The sequence below is a fragment of the Centrocercus urophasianus genome, unplaced genomic scaffold, assembly GCF_019232065.1.
Source record: "Centrocercus urophasianus isolate 14NV4802_14NV808 unplaced genomic scaffold, USGS_Curo_1.0 seq_10, whole genome shotgun sequence".
In the NCBI taxonomy this organism is placed as follows: Eukaryota; Metazoa; Chordata; class Aves; order Galliformes; family Phasianidae; genus Centrocercus; species Centrocercus urophasianus.
The window spans coordinates 79,317,236-79,330,802 of record NW_024884142.1 but is presented as its reverse complement, the minus strand read 5'-3'; the positions used below and the strand labels follow the sequence as shown (position 1 = coordinate 79,330,802).

The 13,567-nt window shown below is 41.2% G+C and overlaps 1 long non-coding RNA gene across 34 annotated transcripts in view; it reads right to left on the bottom strand.

Moving 5' to 3' along the window:
* LOC122159351 overlaps nucleotides 1–13,567 on the bottom strand; it is a 369,357-nt gene that overhangs the window by 133,750 nt on the left and 222,040 nt on the right. The window lies entirely within an intron of this gene.

Below are 13,567 nucleotides of genomic sequence, written 5' to 3'. Positions count from 1 at the left end.
AAAAGAAAAAGAAAAAGAAAAAGAAAAAGAAAAAGAAAAAGAAAAAGAAAAAGAAAAAGAAAAAGAAAAAGAAAAAGAAAAAGAAAAAGAAAAAGAAAAAGAAAAAGAAAGAAAAAAAGAAAAAAGAAAAAAAAGAAAAAGAAAAAGAAGAAAAAAGAAAAAGCAACAAAACTTTCCCCTGCCTCCCCACTGCCTTCCGGCTGGCAGACATTAGGAAAGAGCTATGTTTGTTTTCATGGTAAATGAGAGGCTGGGGCAGCACAAGAGTGATCTCACAGTTTCCAGCTGTAGTATTTGATTTCTTTACAACTGCACATATGTAGGTACTCATCTAGCCTAGTAAAAACAATATGCCTAAAAATCTCAGAGCTCAAAAAGGGTTGAAGCAGCAACAGCTTGGTTCTCTACAAGAAAGCAAATATCCCAGCTATGACACGAAGGTCACCTGAGTGAAAACTGTTGAACACAACGGCTTAGTTCCAACATCCACATCTTCAAAAGCATCATCTTTTCAAAAGCACTGAAGGTCTGAGATCTTATAGCGAAAGTTAGGATTTTAAGTCACCTGTTTTATAGAGCCAAAGAACATAATGTCAAGGTCCACTTAAAAAATGTAAATATATGTATTTTATTACTACAGTATCTTGGATAGTTTTGCTTCCCCCATGCACACAACTCCCCAACTGAGATTTAGAAAGAAGCACATGCTTCAGGAGCACTCTGACATTCTGTTTCATCCTCTCATCCTGGTGGCTGGGAGCCTGGCTGTTCTGGGGCCCTGAGGAGCTGGGCCCAAGCCTTCCAACTCACTGATGCAGACTGGAAAACTTAAGAGCTCCCGTTTCCAGGCAAGACTCCTAGGTCCCAAACTATGGCAGCTCGCAGGCAGACTGGCTTGGTGTAGGCAGTGTTGCACACAATTGAAAGGGTTTCCTTAGAAAAAGGCAAATTTCTTTAGCAAGCCTTTTTTTGCTTTTATTGGCAGATCAAAGCTGACACTTAGCAGTACACTTCGTTTCATCCTGTTCAGCTTTCTAACAGAAGATGTTTTGTGAGGGAAGTCTCTGGATAGCTCTAGCTGTGTAGTCTTACCTTTAAAACAGATTTTTTGTTTTATTTCAAGACTGGTAGCACAGTAATGATCACTTGTAAGCAATACTATAACTAGTGTGGTGAGTCCTACTCTTAGTCTGGAAGTTATTGGACAAACCTGAGTTTTGCTTGCATTTCCTTGAGAAAGCCTGGAGAGAGTTGGTGTGTGGTCCAAAGCCTACCAGTGAGAAAGTTCACATGGCAGATACTAAGAGCTACACCACCGCTATGGACCCAGTGGCCTGAGTATTTCCAATCCTGGCATTAGCTTCCTTTATTCACCATGCATTTCAAGTCAGTGGGAATGGTTTCCACCCTGCTCTGGCATAGATTCTTGCAAATGAAATGACGATTGAAGTACTCACATTTCTTTCAAATATCAGGAACCTTATTTCAATTTGAGTTTTGGAAAAGACTTGGGAAATCCTAATTACTCTAACTGGTTCATACCAGGACAAGCACAGAGAGAAGAAAAACAAGGCTCTTCTCCTCTTGTTGCAAGAGAACAAAGCAGACCTAAAGCTGAAGATAAAAGAAATGGAGGTTACATGGTGTATCTGCCTTGATGTGCCTCAGCAAGAGGTAATATTGCACCACTTTATTGCTCCCCCTCAGCTAGACTTATTTTGAACTCCCAAGATGGAGAAACTCTGGATTAGACCCGTTGGAGATTAGCTCCTCCATAACTACACAGAAGTTGCCAACTGAGGTTATACAGACACATTCACTCCCATGCTCTGCCTGCTTCAGAGCAACCCCTAGGAGACTTGATGAAGGTGCCCATTCCTTCACTCCCTGCCGACAGCAACTGCTTCTTTGGCACATAACTCTTAGTGAATACTTCGCACCTCAAAAGGAGCAACATGGAGATGATCTAAGATGAACCTTATGCCTTGGATATCAACCAAGTGCATTATTACTTTCCACAGTTATTTCAGAGGCTGCTCATACCTGGCATGCCTGGGAGAGGGACAACTGTGGGACTTTTGCCCACAGAGCCATGGTATCAGCCCTATGCACATTAAGCAAGTTGTTCCAATTGTGCTCAGGTTGCTAGGTTAACAATAAGGAACTTGCCATTTTTTCAGAGTACAACAGAAAGCTGGATAGATTGCAGCTAACAGACAATACTCACGATCATCACACACAACACTAAGCACTAAAAGATGCTATGACTTAATACGCTAGCTCTGTAGAAAATGCTTCTCCTGCATAATTTTCATATCAAATAATTTCTGTAATTAGTTCCTATCTTGTGGGTTTTCGAGACTAATTCAGTAAACTCTTACTCTGTCTCAATGTGGAATTAGTCCCAAAACACTACTATCCTTCCAATATGTATTTGGCTACTTCTTTTTAGGTGTTTACAGCTTATAACTTTTAATTAAAATTCACTGAACTGCAGAGTTCAATACGCAACAGTTATTTCACAGTGTTATTCCATATATGGGATTTCAAGAGGGTGATAAAAAAAAAAAAAAAATCGGTTTATTCTGCTCACACTCCATCTACCCCAGTTTGGTCATATCTGAGACTGAGAAGAATTTCTAACATTAGAGGTTTCAGAGCTAACCTTTTCCTTATCCTTATCCCCCTTTTGGCCCCAGTTCTCTGCCCAAAACACAATTCCCCCTCCCTGATGGGAAGTGTCCTTATGAATACAAATGCCTGTGGGCAACTTTTTATTTGGCAGCTGTATAACATTATGGACATATTATCCAAGAAAAAGTTCTACTTTCTTCAAGCTGGAATTAGAGTGCATTAGGAAACCAAGAAAAATGTTGTTACTGCACATCACACTGGGTCAGACAGCTTTAGAAAATCCCCAGAAGTAAAGGAGAAAACCATTCCCTTTTTTTTCCAGTACCATCAGTATCATCTGACTGACTGCTAATTGTACTGCTGAGGTTTTAGAGACTTCTATTCAGGTAAGTGCTGGCCAAAAAAAACCTGGTCTCATTCATCAAAGCACAAGTACTTTCAAGAGTAGCCTAGTAACACAGAAAAGACTTGAAAATCCTCATAGTGCAGCCACCTATGGAGCAATCATGTGAAAAAATGTCAAAGAATCACTTTTGTAAATGCTTAAGACAACTGCTACTGAATGGTAAATACAAAATACTGTTTAATTGCAATTTTCAAAAATTCTTCCTGCTTTCAGTCATTATATGTCTGTCCCTCTGATGGAAATGGGAATTCTTTCAGTTTTCAAGCCTGTGCTCTCCTTTCATCGCAATGAGGACCTAATTCAGAGCTTTAAACTGTGTTCTGCAATGCATAATTAATCTGGCTTCATAGAGACCTGGACAAAAGACCCCATTCAATCTTCAGCTCCTTCCCCCTGAGATATTGTTATTTCTAAAAACTCCTGCCAGCTGGGCTGGAGGGAAATCTCAGCACTGTGGGAGAATGAACAAACTACAGGCCTCTGAGGGATTTGAAGTAACTATCTGACTAAATTGGATTAGAAAGTAAGGAAGGGGAGGGGAAGGAAAGCTTATTCTGAAGTCTACAAAAGCTCATAAAAAATCTTAGAAGATTTTCATATGCTGAAGGGGACAGAAATATGCTAGTTTTTATAACAAAATGAAGAAAGAATTTGAAGGCATGAGTGAGCCAATACACTCGGGGATGTTTGAGGGGATTACTGCTGGTATTATTTCAGGAAAACTGTTGTGTCTGCCTGAGAGCTTTGAAACAGCAATTCTCAGCAAAATCTGGGCTGCCTGACAAACCAAAATATTTGTACTTTCCTTCCAGGTATTTGATACATGTCTCCTTTTTGAATGTATAATGGAGCCTAACCATAAGTTCCTTTAAATTTCCTCCTAAGCACGTTGCATTTAAAAGCCTCTGCCCAGAAGGATTTCAAAGGGCCATGGAAAAACAAATTCAATCTTGTTATGAGAACCAGCACCCTGCTTTCATCCCCAGCAAGATCATTCGCAGAAGCGTGTTGGTGACACTTCCCAGATCACCTGGCCACCTCTCACACATTTCACAGTATTTTTAGCACGCATGTGCATACTCAGGAATACTGTCCCATTTACAAGCAGGCTTTTTGGAAGACAAAGTGGAAAAATCTCACTGCCCCGTTGGGTAAGGTGGCAGCTTGGTGAAAAGATGTTCTGGTTTCACTATCTCCTCCCACCCCACTGCTGTGGAATGGCTTCTCTGCAGGCTTCCCACCCCTCTGGCCAGTCCCATTCCTCAGCTTTGCCAATGCTGAAGCTAAGAGAGATTACACGGACTTAGCCGAGGACAGAACTTGGCTCCCTACCTTCAGAAATATTTTTAAAAGCCAGATTTTTAGCTACTCTAACACTTCCCATCTTTCCACAGGCAGTGCCAGGAAGCTCAGCTGCTCATGGGACACACTGAGTGAGGGACAAGTGTCAAAGACAGAGAGTTAAAAGAAAACACACAATACATGGTTTCTCTGCTGTCAAAGAGAAAGAAAACATGCCCTACAAGTTAATTATTTTTGGACTTAGAGTAAAAAACAGGATACTTTTCAGAGCTTTGGCAGGTATTGAAGATATGAGCATGCAGGATGAAAAAATGTACCCTACTGGACTATACACCTGTGTATGATGGGCACAAAAATTGCATGCTCTCAGAGCAAACATTATCAAAGATCCTGCTTATAATCACCTATGCCATTATCCTGCTTATAATCATCTTTGCCATTCCTAGATCAATTATCACACAGAATAATTTCTCTGCACCAGGGAGGAAAGGCATGAAGGAGAGAGTGGGAAAAAGGGAAAAAAACAAGATTCAGCAAAATCTTTTAAACCAGTGGAGTTGTCTTATTTATTTTTTTTTTAAGGATATCACTTCATAAAGAAACACTTGTGTGTCACTTAGCAACAGCAGCCACAGCAAAAGTATTGGTAGCTCATATTCCAGACAAACCAAGAAATGTTTAAAACATTAACTTGTTATACAAAATCCACACAGTTCATTTCAGTTAATGCTCCATGCCTCTAACTCCTGGGACTCAGGAAGAACGAGCCAACATCACTGCCTTTTCTTTCCCAACGAACATAAGGAGTGGGAGCCACTTGTGATAAGGGTTTCACATAATCCAGTGTTGTTGGATGTTGTCAAAACCATGTTGAGGTATCATGTCAAAAATCCTTATTTATAACAGAAGTCTAACAAGTGTGAATAGCCCAGCGGTATTTCTCAAAAGGGATAACTAAAGGTTTCACATCCACAAAAGGGAAATGCTAGAGGAGGAAGAAAACCTGTGCCATTGTAAGCAGCTGAACATACATTAAGAAATGAATAATACAAATAGAAGTGCAGCCTAAACTGATACTGACTCATACCTACTAAAAAAAATCTCTGCTGTCACTCAGTGGCTCTTAAGTTGCAATAATAGCACCTTACTTCCTATTGATAACAGCATCTATGATCTTTCTATCAACAACACTGATATTCTCTCCCTATTTCATGGCTTCCTACCCCAAAATATCAATGGAAACTGCAAGGAATGAGAGTCAGAAGACCCAACCTAGGGCAGACCAAGACACTTTTAAATTTCAGAGCACCAGGTTATACATCACACTGCCATAACTGCAAGATTCCCCAGAGGATCTCCTAGCAGATGACGCTTTCCCTACAGGCTGCTCAGGCACTGAATCTCCCACCGTCTAGGACTTCCGTAAGCAGCATACAAGTACCCTACTTATTCCCATCATGACAGTCTGCCCATGGTTGTTGGGGAATCTCATCCTGCAGTCCTCATCCACCTCCTCAGGTGGATCCAGCACATAAAAGACAGGAACAGAGTCAGAGCAGCCATGACAAGTGTGAAGGCAAAACACAAATCTGCTGCTTGGGGGAAGACAAAATAACTTACTCACCCTGCAGGGATCACTGGAGCCTGGCAGCAGTGCATGGAGGCTGATAAAGGAAGGAATGGGGGGGAACTTGAGATGATTGCCAGTCAGGTTTCTGCAGGGAGGGGGTGGGGGATGAGGCCCACACCTGCTGCCAGGAGTGGGAAAAAGTGGAAGAGTGGAAGGGAAAGTTTTCCTGGAAAGGAAAGCACTTGTGTACTTCCCCCATGTCTACAACTCTTCCAGTCCAGCTCTGCCCACAGACAGTCACTCTCTTTATGACAGTCACTCTGGGACAGAGTCCACTCTGGGGCAGAGGTCCAGCCTAATAGCAGAGGCAGAAAAGCCTTCTTCTGCCATTTTCTGTCATATTGTCTAGCCTCAGGATATGTCCTTTGTCACATTAATTAACTACCTTTTTTTCCACGTGAGCTCCCAGAATACAAACTCAGAGGCTTTTCTACGTATAGAGCTAAGGAATTTTGGCCTATTTTTTCAGCTTTGGCCAGAACTTCAGTGCTTGTAGTGCGTTTGTTTAAATTGGTGGAAATATATAATTTAGTATTTGTTCATAAACTTGCTCTTTGATTGTTAAAATAGCTTAATGGTACTCAGGCAGGTCCCAGGTCAGTTTACTAGCTCGTAGGCAAAGGAACATTAGGAACAAAGTAAGTAAATTAAACAATTAGGAGTTAAATGAATACTCCCTTGACCTAAATGCTAGTATGAAAACATACAGATGTTATGCATCCCAGAAGCCTTTCATTCATGCATCTCCAAGTGTATTTTGTCCTTAGGGAAGAAAACCAAGGTGTTGGTGACAAGATTGGTCACACATTGAAGAGTGAATGAGGATAACCTGTAGGTTTTGGAGTCAGCTTTCCCCTTCCATATGCCTTTGTGTAAGCTTGGGAGGTAGACAGCCAGCCTGCAGCTCACCCTGCGGGCTGCCAGCCAAGCCAACTCTCAACTGCTCCTAACCCACTGCACTTAAACACACACAAACTGATATGCATGTATATACTCATTCCAACATCTGGGGCAGACCAGCCCAAGAGTCATAAAAGCCATTTGACTTGTGTGGCTGACACAGGCCAAAAGCTGTAAGCCATGTAGCATCCAACCAGGCATGGTGGCCACCTCCCAACAGAGGTGGCTTTCCTGAGGGCTCCTGCCCAATCTTGACATTTTAAAATGTCATTCTTCTTAAACATTCAAGTTCATTCCATTTCAACAATTCTTCAGCTAAGTGATCAAGAATCTATAGAAGTCTCTTGAAAAGGGATTGCCTGAGTCTTGAAAGTCTTCAACAGATTCATTTGCTATGGTACATTTCAGCTTTGGCTCCTCAAAATCCATGGCCCAACTGATTTCATACAAACTTCCTTTTTCTTCAAGTTTGTTTACTCTGTGTTTTTAAAGTATACTCAAGAATAACTCTGAGATTGCTTAGTTCCTTGTTTTTCCCTCTTCCTCAAAACCCTGGTTTCCAAATGACAGAAACCCAGAATAAAAGCACAACTGAAAGGACAAGAGATTAAGGAAAAACTGAGAAAAAAAAAAAAGATTATATTTTCCTGTCACTTAATCTGACAATACCTTGCATTTGCATCTAAATAATAATAATAATAGAAATCAGAGCACTGCATTCCCAAAAGGAGGTAATAGTCTCTTCAACAGATCTGCAATACACAGCTAAACAGCCAAAGGGATTTCTGCAGAGAGACTTGCACAACATGAAATACAGGCACAGAAAGAGTCCTGAGCATACCACTCAGAGCCCTCAAGTCTGTCCTGGGGAGCACTCTACTGAGTGCATGCTCTGTATAACCTCATTTGTTTTCAGCTGCCTCTATAAATTACAAATGTCACTGTCTCACCTATATCATCTGGTCCTAATCTCCCTGTTGAAATGCAATCCTTAAAAATGTTGAGTCTAGGAAATGAAGTTACCCAGTGTTTTCAAGAGAAATAGGTATAAAAACACAAAAAATTATGCTTGATGGAGTAGAAAAACTAGTATAAGGCTTCTCATTCAGTTATGTACATTGAGTTGGGCTTAGAAAATAACTCAAGATAGAAATTGCTAACTATAAAGTTCAAATAACACTTCTTTTAATCTTGCTGAAATCTGCAACATACAGTCATTCATTTCCAACAAAAAGTAGAGGTCTGTAGGAAATAAAGGAAGAAAAAAGTGGTTTAAACATTATTCAAATTTGAATGCAAGGACATCTTTAAAAATTTGTCATTTTTGTATTTTTCCAGTCCTATAGTAATTGGATCCAGAAGAAATGCTTCAGCTTGTCAGCTTTCATAAAAGATGACACTGTGGAGACTCTCAAGAGAGCAGAGACCCAAGCACAGCATCAGACACACCACGCTGAGGTCAGAAGGTTTACAGTTGCTTGGCTCTAACAGCCCCAGCAGAACAAAACTGAGTAGCATTCTCTGCTTTGTGTCTGCACTGTGGCGTCCCACCAACCCACGCCACACCAAAACTGAAGTAAAATATCATTCCAAGTGCTGGTCTTTGAAAACTTGGTAGAAAGCATTTTAAATAAAAGAGGGAGGGAGGGGAGATGGAATCCAATAATGAGATGATCTGACCAAACTTTGAACAAAACATTAACGTCATCCAAATTCTTTTTTATCCCAGGGCACATTCTTAAGATTACGTAAAGATATTACATATTACTACATTTCTGCATGGGTTATCTACAAATCGCAGCCCTAAAATGCGGGATAGACCTCTTCTGCTTCTGTTGTAAAAATACTCTGTGGTCTTGCCTAATAACAGTTGCGAAGAGCACAAAAATAGTCAGGGAAAAGAGCAGCGAGCAGGATGTACTGTCTCCTGGCGTGCAGCTGAGTACACGTTCCATTGAAGTGCAGCTCCAGTGCAAAGTGCAGTGATGGACAATGACACACACACACACACACACACACACACACACACACACACACTCTCCCTCCCATCCAGGTGGTACTTTTATTTCCAGCCCTTCTATCACTGGATTGCAGAGAAATTTGACAGACCCATCTAGTATCACAGGAGATGCTTAGGGGCTGGCAGATTCTGGCCTGAATTTCATTTTCTTACAAAGCACAAAGCAGTTTAAAGTTTTAACCATTTTTTTTTGTTGAGAAAGGCCATTCCTTGCTGGAGAAGACATAGGACTGTGAGCACATAATGCAGCCAGACCTTAGTCCCTCCAATGCAATGCATCTGAGGCAGATCTGGCAGCAAGTCCTTGCCCTTTTACAAGATGAGAGGAAGGGAGCCTCCAGGGCACAGGTCTCTGGACTCCCATCAGTGGACATATCTCTTGCCCTTGCTATCATATTAGTCTCAGCAATCAGTCCATTCAAAACCTTCTTAGTCAAGAAGACTTCATTGCACAGAATGCTCAATGCATTCATGAAAGTTCTGCAGGAACCTGTGATTAAATGGCTGCAGCTGCAGATATCAACACGAGTGTTATAGAAGGAATGTCAAAGATCATCCAGTTCCAACCCTCCTGCCATAGGCAGAGATGCCAACTGCTAGATCAAGCATTAGATCAAGGTGACCAGGGCCCCAGGAACAACATCATAGGGGCCACACTGAAGTAACTCAGACTGAAAAAGAAATGATTGACCACTAGTAGAAAGAAAGTGTCTATGCTTTCTTTCCCAAGCATTTCAAAAAACAAAAACAACAAAGAAAATCATCACCCTTCTCCTGTCCTGCAACTTTGTGAAGGTTATTTTGGTCACAAAATCATAAAAATGAAGGAGACTTAAGAAAGAAAAGCTATCTACAGGATATTTTGAATGCCTTGCTAGATTTAATTCCCTTCTGAAACATCCTTGAAAATGTGATTTAGGAAATGGAGATTAGAGTACAGTTGGCATAGGAAGAAACAAGAAAACAAAACAAAGTCACCCACTCACCCACTATTGAAACAGCTAATCTAAACACAGTTTAAAAATAGAAACCATTTATAAGACAATGTGTGCTTTAATCAGCGCACAAGAAACACACCAGTAATTAAGAGTTCAAAATAAAGGTTTAAACTCAAACATAGTTTTGCAACTGCAGTTATAGTCAGATTACAAAATTCCTTTCACACAATGCACACAGCATCCTTTGAGACTTAATGACATTCTGCAGCTGGGGTAGTATGAATCTGAGTTCTTTCTGTTCTGAGTTATTTACTTCTGCAAGAAAATTCCCCATGGCAACTGGCCAAAGGGGCTTGTCTCCTTAGTGTGTGAAATGTGAGCAGATACAAACTTGACACCATATTTCATCCCCTCGCCTTTCCTCATGTCTGCATTCCTAACTGTAAATTAAGGGGTGGCACTGACCACTCCAGGGTGGCAGGAAGCAGTTTATTCAGAAACATAGGAAGAGGTGGAGAAAAAAATACTGCAATACTTCGAGGCAGTTTTCTGAAACTAGAGTGAGATTCCTTTCAGCCCTAAACAAGACAAGCTGAAATTGTGCAACAGATGATTCCCTTCTAAAATGCAATATTTATTCTTCTTACTGACTACATCAGAGATGTAGCTATCATCTAAACAGAAACCAGTAGGAGTCTGTGAATATTTGGTAACATATGCCCATACTTCCACCAGCACCCTTCTCGGTTGTGGTCCCTTTTCAAGAACATGGAGATTTTTCTCCTGTATGGAGGGTCCACGGAAACACAGTAACTCTTAGCACAGTCTGCCAAAGCTGATTACAAAAGCAGCAGTTTGGAGCACTGAGACTCAAACCAGACTTTAGAAAACAAGATGCACCTGGGAAATGATGTGCAACTCACAGAGACTCTAAATACACTCTGGCAAAACCAAAATTCCCCTAAGGACTTCAGTCAGCCAAGGGTGAAACAGTGACCTTGGACACGTTTGCCCTTCTTGGAGCTAAAATAGCAGATGCAGATCAGCTAAGAAATATCATGATTGCACTCTCGCTTTCTTTTGCATCCTAGTTTTCACTCCAGTTGCATAGTTATGTACAACAGTGACACCAGTAAAACTTTGGTAAAAGACATCTAGTTAGCAAGGTATGTTTTCCTAGAAAGCATACAAGTCTCAGAATATTGCTATGCCCATTCTGCCATGTACCACAATTAGGGGCTACATCTAGCTATTTTGTATCCCATATGTTATCTAGACAAGTTCAGGCTATAGGCTGCCCTAGACAGAATCCAACTACTCCTTTCAGCCCACAAGACAGAGAATTTTCCAATTCTATTTGTAGGCAAAGTCTGCCATTACTTAAAAAAATGTAATGGATGCAGCAACATTTTAATTAATTTCACTTGAGATGTGGATTACATTTTTAAAAACAAAACTTCACCAAAAAACCCTTCAAGTCCAAACATGGTTTGACTGCTGTTTTTTTGTTTTGTTTTTGTAAATGCTCAGTACTGTGCAGTCCCTGCAGCCTGCAGGGAAACTAGCCATGGGTGAAAAGGACTCGTCCTGTGAAGGGGACTCACAGCAGTTGTTGCTGTGCTCACTCCCTGCTCCCCACTTAAGCTGAGGTCTTGTTCAGGCTGGCTGCAGAGGGGAGGCATTCCAGGGCAGGGAAGCTGAGCTGGGTGAGTACAATGCACATACACTGATCCCAACCTGCAAAACACTCCCTGGGGATCATTCTTGCCCAAGCAAGTGAGAACAGGTTAGTGTGTACTAAAATCATACCAGAAAATCTATCAGTGCAGCCAGCTTAAGTAAAAATGTTTGCAAATCTTAGTGATTTTGTTCTTGTTAAGGTGAGTAGAAAGCAAGGCTGGAAGCCTTGAGCAGAAACCCAAGAAGCTTTTAGAAACAGAATAGATAACAGCATATTCTGGAGATTTTTCTCAGCCTGCTGCAGACAAACACACACACACACACACACACACACACACACACACAAAAAAAGAAACAAAAAAAAGAAACAAAAAAAAAACACACCATAAATGTGTGATTTTAAGAAGCTCAAACAGTAAATTCTTCTGTTACTGCCAGCAAGTTACAGATAAGCCCTTACGTATCTTGGGAGGGTGCGTTCCTGCTGAAGTAAATGCTCACTAGTGAGAAGAGTTCCCTACCAGCTAATCAACGAAAGGAAGACATGGGATACATGTTTTTTCTTTCCTCACTGAGAAGCCAGGCAGCAATGCAAAGGATGAGACCTTAGGAATGGCATGAAAAAGGCTATTTGTGTACAGCATCTGTAGCACTACCTTGTCCGAAATAACAGTGTAGCATAAGTTGCTCCACACACTTTTGTTGTTGCCGGCATTACATGAAAAGCTTGCCACAAGATGTCTTTATTCTGACAAGGGAGAAAGGGACTGCTGCATATTGTGTAGCCTGGTAAAAGGCTGAGCAGAGAGTTGACTATCCAGCATCTCCTCTTAGACCTACCCCAAGGAGAAAAGATAAGGATCCAGCAGTGAATGCTGGCTCTCAGTTCATTGGCAGAAGCTGGACAGACTGAGTTGTCTATGCCCATCCTTTTCCAGTTGCAGCAGTTGCAAGCTGAGGGGACTACAGACTCTAACCCAGCACCAGTTACTCTTACATGCTCCTCTGCCAAAAGTTACTGTCTCCTCAGACCTGCTGGATGAGCTGCTTCAGTGGTCATCCCCATCCTGTTTCATTCAAAAGCCCAAATAATTTAAGTAACTTAATTATTACTCTCTGTCAGTCCAGCTCATTTTGACTGAAATTGCTAATTGGGAATAGTTTCAAGAGAAGCACAACTGGCAGAACAGAGGATTGTGTAGCCTTCAGCAGGGGCTATTCATTGTAATTGGAGCAAAGCTTGTGCTGCTAAATCTCTTCACCCATTTCAGTTGCTGCCAGGAAAAAGCTCACATCTCTTCAGTTACAAGGGCTATTTTAACAAACATCATCTAGCTGCACTCACTTCAGAACTGTACATCAGCTGAAAGCCAGCAGAGAACTATATAAATGCTGTCAGCTCTGAAACATTTCCAGTCCAGACCCTCCTGCTTCCTTGCCAGGGTAGAGAGAGTGTGGTAGTTACTCCACCATTCTATACTAGAGGAGGTCTTAGCTGGCCAGTTGGGATGCAATTCTGCCCCTGTGCAATAGCAACAAGACCATAAGAGACTAAGAAGAAGAATCTGGCTGGAGGCTAAGAGAAAATACAGTCAGTACGTACACAGAGACAGCCTGTGGAACTGGCATAGTGGAACAGACCAGCAAAGAATAGGACTAGAGGAATGCACGTGATTTCACATACTGCGGTAATAAAAGAACTTTTGAAAGGAAGAAACAAAGACCAAATTAGGGACAGACGAGTGGTTCATCAGCTCTAAAACAAGAGTTTGGCAATACCAAGTCAGCTGTTTCCTATCATTTTAAAATAGATGGGTTTAGTTTACTTCCCTCTTAAAAAAAAAAAGTTCTTTCTTTTTCCTTCCCAAATGTCATTACCCAAGTTCATGAAAGAGGTGAAAACAGCTAACAAAAGGGGGAAAAAAAATCAGCTCTGCTTCAAAAGGCACTTACTGTAGCAGAACAGAATTGGTTTTCTATTGAAGAGACCTGATTTCCCATAATTCCTAACGTGACATGAGTTGGTACTATTATGTTCATGTCAGAAGATCCACCTG